Source organism: Bidens hawaiensis, unplaced genomic scaffold (genome assembly GCF_021521415.1).
Source record: "Bidens hawaiensis isolate Kalapana, Puna unplaced genomic scaffold, B.hawaiensis_p1.1 tig00017009_1, whole genome shotgun sequence".
Lineage (NCBI taxonomy): Eukaryota > Viridiplantae > Streptophyta > Magnoliopsida > Asterales > Asteraceae > Bidens > Bidens hawaiensis.
Genome location: NW_027492574.1, coordinates 143,477 through 154,292, shown reverse-complemented (window position 1 = coordinate 154,292; position 10,816 = coordinate 143,477). Strand labels below are relative to the sequence as shown.

At 34.8% G+C, this 10,816-nt stretch overlaps 1 pseudogene; it reads left to right on the top strand.

The window, feature by feature from the left end:
- Positions 1–4,458: 4,458 nt before the first annotated feature.
- Positions 4,459–10,810, top strand: LOC143552677 (uncharacterized; annotated as a pseudogene).
- The last annotated feature ends 6 nt before the right edge of the window (positions 10,811–10,816 follow it).

Below are 10,816 nucleotides of genomic sequence, written 5' to 3'. Positions count from 1 at the left end.
TATTAAATATATATTTTAAAAAATTATATAAAAGGCAGGCTCGTTTAGGCTCGCGAGCCAGCTCGAGCTCGATAAGTGAAGCTCGGGCTCGTTTATTAAACGAGCTTAATTTTTAGGCTTGAGCTCGGGCTCGGGCTCGATTAAGCTCGGCTCGTTCGAGCTTTTTAATGAGCCGATCTCGAGTAGCTGGCGAGCAGCTCGGCTCGTTTGCACCCCTAGTTTGGCCTAGTGATTAAAGTGGGATTCCTTTTACTTTAATTTGGAATATTGTAATTGGACGTTGGAATTAGGGGTGTTTAGCCTTGCTTTTTTTTAGCAAAGCTTACACCTTATTGCGGCGTTTTGGGTTATAACGTCGGGGACACACCGCTCCCCTCCCCCTCCTTCCGGTGTTTTAGTTTTCTTTTCCAATCAACTATAGGGGGTGTTTGGCCTAGCTTTTTTAGCAAAGCTTATAGCTTTTTTAGCAAAGCTTATAAAATAAACTTACTTTGGTGTTTGGTTTAGCTTATTAGCTTATGCTTATAAGCTTATATAAGCTAATTTGAATAAGCTTATTTGAAGATGGTTTTTTAGTTTATTGGAATAAGTTTATTTTTAAAGGGGTAAATTACTCATTTGTCCACAAATGGTGGTGGATTAGTAATTATTACTCTAACAAATTAAACAATGTTGGATTTAACAACTTATTAAGACACATAATTAACTGTAGAATATAAGCTAATCCAAACATTTAAAATGAGCTTATTAAATAATAAAAAAAGCTATAAGCTAATTTTATATATAAGCATAAGCTTAAAAATAAAAGCTATGCCAAACACTCCCTAAATTGAAGGTGAAGGTGTTCGGCCTAGTGATTATAGTGGGATTCTTAATGTGGAATATTGTAATTGGATGTTGGAATTTGGGGTGTTTAGCCTAGCTATTTTAGCAAAGCTTACACCTTCCGTAGTGGAGGCTTTATTGCAGCGTTTTAGATTATAACGTCGGGGGCACACCGCCCCCCTGACGTTTTAGCTTTCTTTTCAAATCAACTAACTTTATCCTCAATCAAAACTCATCAAATTTATAAATTTTTCTTTCTACTCTGTATTTTCTTCACACCAACTTCTCTATAAATGGATTCTCCCAATATATATAATCAGTTTTTCGGCCCAACCGACAAGCCGAAGACGATGCGAAGGAAGAGGCGGTTACGAATGCGATTGTGCTCGCGACAACTTATATGAGTTATGTTAGCTCTCATCCACCTCCCGTTTCAAAAAGAGCATATATCGAACGAGACGAGTAGTTTTTTTTTTATTTTAATGCAATATTTATTTAATAAAATATTATTGTTATTTGATTATTCTTAATAAAAGGTTAAAAAAAACAAAAAAGTGTAAAAGTGATTGGGCGCCACGTGGTGCATAACGCCCAGGGGTGGGGCTTTATGACTACACCATGTTTTTGTAAAAAACCATAACTCTGACTGGGTGACACGTGACGCATAACGTTCAGGGGTGGGGCTTTATGACTACACATGGTGTTTTTTTTTAATAAAATAAGCTTAATTTGGTATTTGGTTTAGATTTTTTAGCTTATGCTTATAAGCTAATTTGAAGAAGCTTACTTGAAGATGGTTTTTTTTATCATATTTGAATATACTTATTTGTTTAAGGGGGTAAGTTACTCATTGCCCTCAAATGATGGTGGATTAATAATATTGAAGCAACTTATTACGGTAACAAATTGAATAATGGTGGATTTAACAACTTATTAAGACTTATAATCAACTTGTAGAATATAAGTTAATCAAAACACTTAAAAAGACCTTATAAAATAATAGAAAATAAGCTATAAGCTACTTTTGAATATAAGCATAAGCTAGAAAATAAAAGCTAGGCCACGCACCCCCCTTATTCGAGAAAAATTATAAGCAACTTCGAACAACGTTTATTAAATATCAAGGTATTATTTTTATTATTATTGTTATTATTATTATCACTTTAATGAAAGTGATCAATTTATATGTGTTTTTAATTACCCGGATTATACTTGCGTAAACAATTACAAAGAAATGTTTGTATCTGTTTGGACTTATGAATGTCTATACTTTGGAAATCAGACAACCAACATGTCAAGCTAAAAAGATACTTAGAGTCAACAAATTCTACCTTAGATAAGTTTGTTAGTTGTATTGATGAAATTGTGAAATCACAAAATACATCAATCAAAGCAAGTTTGAAAGAAGCAATACAATTTTGAAGCATGAATGCAACTTATCAATCTTGAAACTATTACACGACTTTGTTTCTCAAGACGCGCTAGATATAATAGTAAAAGAGCTTCACTTAAATCATTCATATTGTGGTTGTCGAGTTCGTAAGAGTTACGGATTACCATGTGCTAATGTAGCTTTAATACATTTAATTGCAGGTTGGTATTTCAACTACAATTGGATGGTTCTTTTATGTTATTTAGTTTTCAATACCTTAATGGTTGTACTATGCAAAGCAAACACTGGAATTATGGATATTTAAGGAAGGGATGGTGGGTTACTGGTTTTTTTAAGAAGCTAAGGGCAAGTTAATACTTTTTTTATATAAACTTTTAGTCTTTCTTTTAAAATGTAGATTTTTATTTGTAAATAAAGAAAAAAAGATTTTGGTTAAAAAATATCATGTGAGTTACCTAAATTACGAATACGATTACCAAAATATTTTACGTCTCGATCAAAATTTTATGAGTTAACATGTAGCTAGGGTGTTATTCAGGTTTGTTTTTCGGGCTGGGTTCTTCGGGTTTCAAAGGTTTAAGTTTAGATATGAAACCAAACCCAAATCTCTCACGGTTTTTTCGGGTTCAGGTTATTTGGGTTCGGGGGTTTTCTTGGGTCGGATTTCGGGTAAAAGTGACAGCCCTACACGTAGCAACATGAGTGCGCTGATCAAAGTTTTACGTATGTTTTTCACTTCAGTTTAACGGCCCCGCCGCAACGAAGCTACCTTAGCTTGCATTTGGACCACCCAAGCAAACAATCAAAATCCGGCCAACCGAGGTAGTTAACGGTGGCTGACGGTGCCGAAATTGCTGAAAACCCATGAAAACATGTTAAAGAGGAAATGACCTGCACATATTCGACAGATACGTGCCCAACGGATAAGCGATGGGCGGATAACACTTATACGGCGTATAAGTATAACACATATACTTATACGGCGTATAAGTATAACACATGTAAGTATACGTATAACACATAAAAATTATCACAAAATTCAATGCACGTTATTATTGAATTTATCAAATAAATGAGTTAACCGTTTTATATATAGTTTGGTACATGGAAATGAAGAGTGTATTATTATTGGACTATAGTTAGGGTGTCACTAGGGTTCAAATTGAAGTGCATGCCAGATTAAATTAAAACAAATAAATATATAAGACAACAAGATAAGAGTTAACTTATTACTTTTTTTTTACCATGGCCCAGTTAAAATTTTCTATATCTTAGACGCTAAACGAAAAAGATTTCTTTGGGGGAGGAAATGAGAAGATGAAAACTTGTTGGGTTGCTTGGAATAGAGTAACTTTGGGCCTTCACCTAAAGAAGAAGGAGGCTTGGGTTTGTGTTCTCTCAAAGAGTCAAATTTAGCCTTTTTTATCAAAATAGTTATGGTGTTTTAAAATGAAAAAAGATAGTCTTTGAAAAAGATTGTAATGACTATTCATCACACATCTAGATCTTGGCGGTCTATTCCCCACAACAAACGATTAAATGGCACATATGATAAATTGTTAAGATTGAAAAATCATTGGCAACAGCTCAAGCTTCGTTAACTGGAACTATCAAAGGGCATGCGGTTTGGTTAATCGATAATACTTTGAAAAACTGGTTCCCTACTCTGTTCTTGTTAGAAGGGGTGAAGTCATATGTGGTGGCCGATCATGTTAAAGTTAATGATTGGAGTTATTCGATAAAGTGGAATTGGAAAATTCAGCCCTGCTTGGGGAAGCGGTAACCGAACTAATGACATTGTTAGATTTGCTTTATTATTCAGCTTTATGGGTGGGGAAGACAACTGAGTGTGCGGTGGTGATGCTTTGGGGTCTTTCTTAGTTGCTTTGATGAAGAACATATAGAATTGATCCTCCTTGCTCGAAGAGTATCTTAAAATGGAATAATTTGGTTATGATGAAGGTGAACGTGATTGTTTGGCTGGTCCTTCAGAACCGCCTTCCAACAAGCGATAATCTGATAAAAAGAAAATTCTTTTTCGGTCTGGATAATGATATATGTAGTAATTGTTTTGCGGCAGAGGATTCGAGGGATCATATTTTTACATCTTGCTATGTCGCGACTATATGGTGTGGCAAAACATTGAAAATCGGTGCAGTATTTAACCTTTTCGCGTTAAAGGAGCCCAAGACTTAATTAAGGTCGTCAAACAGATTCCGGACGTGAGGTATAAACGAAAAATGGTCTATTCCATTGTTATGGTGGTCATTTGGTGCTTATGGAAGGTTAGAAACGAGTACATTTTCGAAAACAAGCCGGTGAAGATTGTTAAAGTGCTTGGAGACATAAATGTTTTGAGTTTCTTGTGGATTAAAAATAGGGTGAGATGTATTAATCTTATTTGTGATAGGTGGAAATCTTTTTGGTTATGTAACTCGTTTCCGGTTCTGTTTTTGGTGTCGGCCTTTTCATCGTTTTGATAGAAATGGTTTTGGTTTTGTTTTAATGAATGTTGTTAAAAAAAAACAACGGTCAAGTTTTGTGAGGTTGAGTTGATGTATCAATGTTTACTTTTTTAATTTCATAAATATTTGTAGAAGAGGATAAAAGGTAAAAATATAGAAGTGACCATTAGAAAAAAAGAGTTATAACCTAGATATCACTTAAACCATTATGTGCAGGGCCGATCCTTCCAAAGCCCTAGCTTTAGGCCGCAATATTTAACGGTCCACAAATTGTATACGTACTACGCGTTAGTAGGCTAACAATATGATCAAAGTTGCGATGAAGAGAGGGACTGAGCGATACAATAACAAAGGTGTGTGCATAGTATACGGGTTTATGTGGCTACTTTCATCAAGTACGATTTCACCGGCCGTGAAGTGGTGGCCATTTGATGCTTATAAAACATGGGTAAATTTTCCCATAAGTAAAACAAGTTTCGTATATAAACCTTCTAGTTGGGTAATAAGTAAAACAAGCTTCGTATATAAAATGGGTAAATTTTCCCATAATAAAAGTAGTTGGTGTGCAATAAAGCATGCTTATAATTCTTGCATGAATACATGTTTACACTTTCGCTAAATTATAATGTAACTTCCTTTAATCGACCTGTAAGGGCTATAAATGAGTTGAGCCAGCGTGGTTCGAGATTGAGCTTGAAATTAAACGAGGCAGCTCGGTTCAACTCGAGCTAGAAGTTAAACAAGCCAATGAGCCGAGCCGAGCATCGACTCGGTTACAAAACTGAGCCAACTTGACTCCGGTAATTTGAAATCAAGTTTTTTTTAAGTTAGCTTTATTCAAGCTTTTATCGAACAAGCTTCGAGCTGCAAATTTTTTGAACAACAATTTAGTTTAAGACTGACAAAATTTTTCTCCAACCAATGATAAATCATGGATTTGCCCGACCATGTTCTTACTTGTCAAATCGTAATCCAATGCTGGAGGAACACAAACTCCATTGTATCCGAATCCAACAATATTAATCCTTTTTTTTTTTCATTTCTAATATCTTATATATAAATTTGATCGAAAATAAAACCAATACTATTTGTTTCACTATTTAAGAGCATGTTTGTGATTGAGTTTCAAAACAATTTATTAACTTAATGAATTTTTCAAAAAACATTTTGAAAAGCCAAAGCTTTTGGCTTTTAGAAAATTAAACATATATAACAATTTTACTTTACGCGTGTTTGATTTTGAGTTGTAAAACAACTTTTTAACTTATTACTTTTTAGAAAAGAATCAATACGTCACAAAAAATGTTTTCAAAAGAATCTAACTCTTAGTGATCAATAAAACTTAATGTAGTTGGTAAATAATAATCCAAACTTTGAAAATAGCTGTCACTGGTCCCAATTTTCACACTATTTGTTTTCATTGAACCTTCGTTAAAAAAAACTTAACGGCGTTAAGTTTTTTTTTTCAAATTTCAAACTGATATTTTAGGTCTTTTGATCGAAGTTAAGTTTGAAGCGCCATTTCAAGTTAAGTTTTACATCATTCGGCTCGTATCCTCATTCCGATCAAAAGCCCTAAAATATCAGTTTGAAATTTGAAAAAAACTTAACGCCGTTAAGTTTTTTTTAACGAAGGTTTAATGAAAACAAATAGTGTGAAAGTTGGAACCAGTAACAGTTATTTTCAAAGTTGGAATTATTATTGGCCAACTATATTAAGTTGGGGTTATTAAAATCCAATTTTCCATAAAACTACTTTTAAACACAGAGCAAAATACTATTGTTGAATATTGAATATTGATTATTTTAAATCATTCATAAATCATAACCACACAAATAATAATAATAATAATAATAATAATAATAATTGTAATAATAATAATAATAATAACAAAATAAAAAATAAAAAAATGGTTGAAACTTGAAACTCGGTTTACGTGAAAACAGTTATGCTGAGTGGACCCCACACAAAACCACCCGTTCTTCTTCACTGTCACCACTTACACTACACCACCTCCATTGCTAACGTCTTAACTGCTTTCATTTCACACACACTAACCTTTAAAACACTTCAATATGAAATCAGTTTCATAAAATCCAGATCTAGAACTTAAACACACTCATTATTCACAATGAAGAAGCTCAGATCAAAGCTACCTCGCCGGAAACGCACACATTTTCCACCTCTATCCTCACTCAATACGACGTCGATTCGTCTCCTAATTTGACGCGAGAAGTCACGTTTTCGTCCAGTGTACTGTCCACGAACAATAAACCGATTAAGAAACGAAGCTTTGCTGACGGAAATGGCGCGGATTCCGGTGAGTTTCGGAGGATTAATAAGCCGTGTAACGCGAAGGAGGCCGTTGAGGTATTGGAATCGTCATCGTGTGTGGATCAATTGTGTAATAATTCAAGCTCGAATAACGACGTCGTTTTAGGTTCGGTTAGTTTTAGACGTGGAGTGAAGTACGAAACGACGTCGTGTTTTGATATGTTAGCAGATGCAGTGGTTAATAATAATGAAGCCGGAATTGAGAGTTCGGAAGTTAGTATGCGGTCCGAGTGTTCGGTTATTCAGAAACGGTTTATTAATGGACGAGATAACGATAACGACGTCGTTTCAGGTACGGTTTCTTCTAAACGTAATTCTCAAGAGAATTTCGAAACGACGTCGTGTTTCAACTTATTATTTGCAGTGATTAATGAAGGTCAAAACGGAGGAGATAACGACGCCGTTTCAGTCTCCGTTTCTTCTTCTCCTCAAGTTAAGTTCAAAACGACGTCGTGTTTCAAATTATTATTATCAGATGCAGCAGCAGTTAACGAAAGTCAAACCGGAGGTAATAACGACGTCATTTTGATTTCAGTTAATTCTAGACGTAATTCAGTAATTAACGTGAACGACGTCGTGTTTTGAATTATTATTATCAGATGCAGCAGCGGTCAACGACGGTCAACACGGAGGATATAACGACACCGTTTCAGTCTCCGTTTGTTCTCCTGAAACTAAATTCAAAACGACGTCGTGTTTCAATTTATTATCAGAACCAGCAGCGGTCAACGAAAGTCAACATGGAGGAGATAACGACGACGTTTCGGTTTCAGTTTCAGTTAATTCTAGACGTGACTCGCCTCAATCGAAATTAACGTCGTCGTGTTTCAATGACGGTCAGTCAGTAACAAATAAAACAGTCAACGATAAGGAAATTGAATTGGATAGTTGTGGAGAGTCAAAGCTGAATATTACTGACATTGATTTAACCTGTTCAGAACAGTTTTCATTTGATGAAGAGAGTGATTACTCGTCGGCCGGTTGTACGGATGTGGTTATGGAGAGTTCTGAGGTTGAGTTCTCGTCTGATTTCGCTACATTGTCGTGGTAGGATTCCGGTAGTCAGTTTTCGGAACGGTCGGTTGGTGATCCGGTTCCGTCACAGACGTTTCAGCTGTTTTTAATTTGCCGTCGGAAGTTTTGCAAGTCAGAGTTTTCTACGGTATTCGTGTCGGAACAGAGTTATAATGAAGCTTCTGATAAGTGATTATGCCTTTTGCATTAGTTACATTGTTTGTATATGATTGGGTTGCTGAATTATCATTAATTGTTAGATGAGTTTGGAAATAAGTTGTTAATTGTTGCTATGTGATAATCTTAGTTTAACTTATAGTATTATTATTATTATTATCAATTAACTGTTTGTATATATATCACTGCTATTAATAGATAATAAGCATGCTGGATTTCTATGAACCTTTAAGTAGGATTGTTGCAAGTAATTATGCCTTTGCATCAATTACATTGTTTGTATATAATTAAGTTTGCTAGCTTCTCATTAATTGTTAGATGAGTTTGGAAATAGTAGTTTGTTAATTGGTGCTATGTGGAGATGCGGTTTAAAAGTTGTCTATTTTGTTATATAGTTTTATTTATGGTATTATCAGTCAAATGTTTGTGTATATGTTACTGCTCTTAATAGATAATAAGCATGCTGGATTACTATGAACCTTCTAAATAGGATTATTGTAAGAGATTATGCCTTTGCATCAATAACATTGCCTCCTTTTTGTATATAATTAGGTTCCTAATTTCTCCTTAATTATTATATGAGTTTGGAAATAGTAGTTGGTTAATTGTTGCTATGTGAAGATGTATACTGCTTTTCAGAAGTTGCACTCTGTTGTGATAATCTTAGTTTTATTTATAGTAGTATCAATTAGCTATATAGATGTCATTGCTCTTGATAGATAATAAGTGTTTCTAAGTAAAAGTCAAAACTGAAGAAAGTCAACGTAGTCAACAGGAAGTTTAAGGTCTAATGTGTCATTAAGTGAAAGTTGTATTAAGTAGTGAAGTAAACTTTGGATGGCTTTTGACTTGGTTCTTATACTTAAGCACTGCTTGCGCCAAGTTCCAAAGAGAGTTTGTTAGCCGCTCGTTAACGGTCTGATTTGAGAATTAGGATTCTTAAGTACTCAATGATTCGATTGCTGTAGTTAGTCGTTCATATGTAAATTTCTTGGTTCGTTCTATTATATAATTTTTTGGTGTCTTCTGTAACATTGAGTATAGTACTACATTGAGATGTTTGATGAGCTTTGCAGTTGTTTACTGGATAACTTACTATTAAAATAGATTAATGGTAGATATAACGTGGTTTAATTTATCATGTTTAGAAATTGTTAAGACCTGAAGATGAAGAACACGAAGAAAGCTACCAAATGATGAAGAGAAGAGAGAGGAGGCAAGTGTATCTACAAGACTATGCTGAGGAATACTGTGTGATGAAGGAGTATGGGGATTTGGGTGTGCAGCAAAGGCTGCAGATGGTGCATTGGATAATGGAGGTTCGTTATAACCACTTTATGATGTAAATGTTTCTCTTAAGTTTCCACTAGATCATTAACTATTAGTTGTTGCACGCACTCTGTGAATGCTTATAACTCCTAAAGTTACCAGAAAGCTTAGACGACGCTTAGTGCACTAAAAGTCTAAAAGATTATTTATACAAGTTAAAACATTCACTAGAATAAGCGCACTGCTAATTGGAGGTTAATTGTTTATTAATCCTACTTGATACTTTTTAAAACCAGCAATCAGCTAACAAGGACCTCCAGAAAGAAACCATGTTCCTAGGTGTCAACCTTTTCGACCGGTTTTTGAGCAAAGGATACTTCAGAAGCCAAATGGAGCTTGAAATTGCTGGCATTGCTTGTCTCACACTTGCTACACGGATTGAAGAAAACCAGCCCTACAACAGGTCTGATTTTTCCCTTCTATCATCATCGGATCACATGCATTTTCCGTCTTTTGCAAGCTTTCAGCTCATAGTAAACATGATCTGAAAGTCTGAAACTACTTATGCATTTTATTTCCTAATGAGATTTCATTGTATTTTAATTACTGCAGCATTCAGCAAACGCTATTTAATGTAGGACGTAATGAATACAGCAGATCAGAAGTTGTTGCAATGGAATGGCTCGTCCAAGAAGTCCTCAACTTTTAATGCTATTTACCAACCATCTACAATTTCTTATGGTAAACAATAATCTCAAAAACATCAATCAAGTAAACTGTAAATCTACTAACTTTCCGTTTCCTTGTCACGCTTAAAGGTTATATCTGAAAGCTGCAAGATCTGATGAAGGTGTAGATAAAACAGCCAAATATCTTGCAGTGCTTGCACTACTGGGCCATGAACAATTATGCTACTGGCCTTCAACTGTAGCAGCCAGTTTAGTCAGCTTAGCATGTTTAGCGGGAAAAGGACAATCTTCCCTCCAACAAATCGCATGGGTATAAAACTTAACTGATTCACATACAGCCAAAACGGTTATAAAACAACCGAAATCTAGCCATCAAAGTATCTAACTATTAATCCAACTTTCTGGATTTTGCATTTTCAGATTCACAACGGGTCAAATGATAAGGACATGCCTGACTGCATAAAGGTAATTATTTCAAACCATACTGTTTACATGTACTAACTCGTATATTACGAGTATCATAAAGCTAATATTGTAATTGTATGTCGACAGTCTCTGGAGTGGTTGGTTCAGTACATATGATAATACATACCGGAAGATGGGCGTTTATAAAAGTTATCCCACTTTTGAATAAGTAGAGCACGGTTAC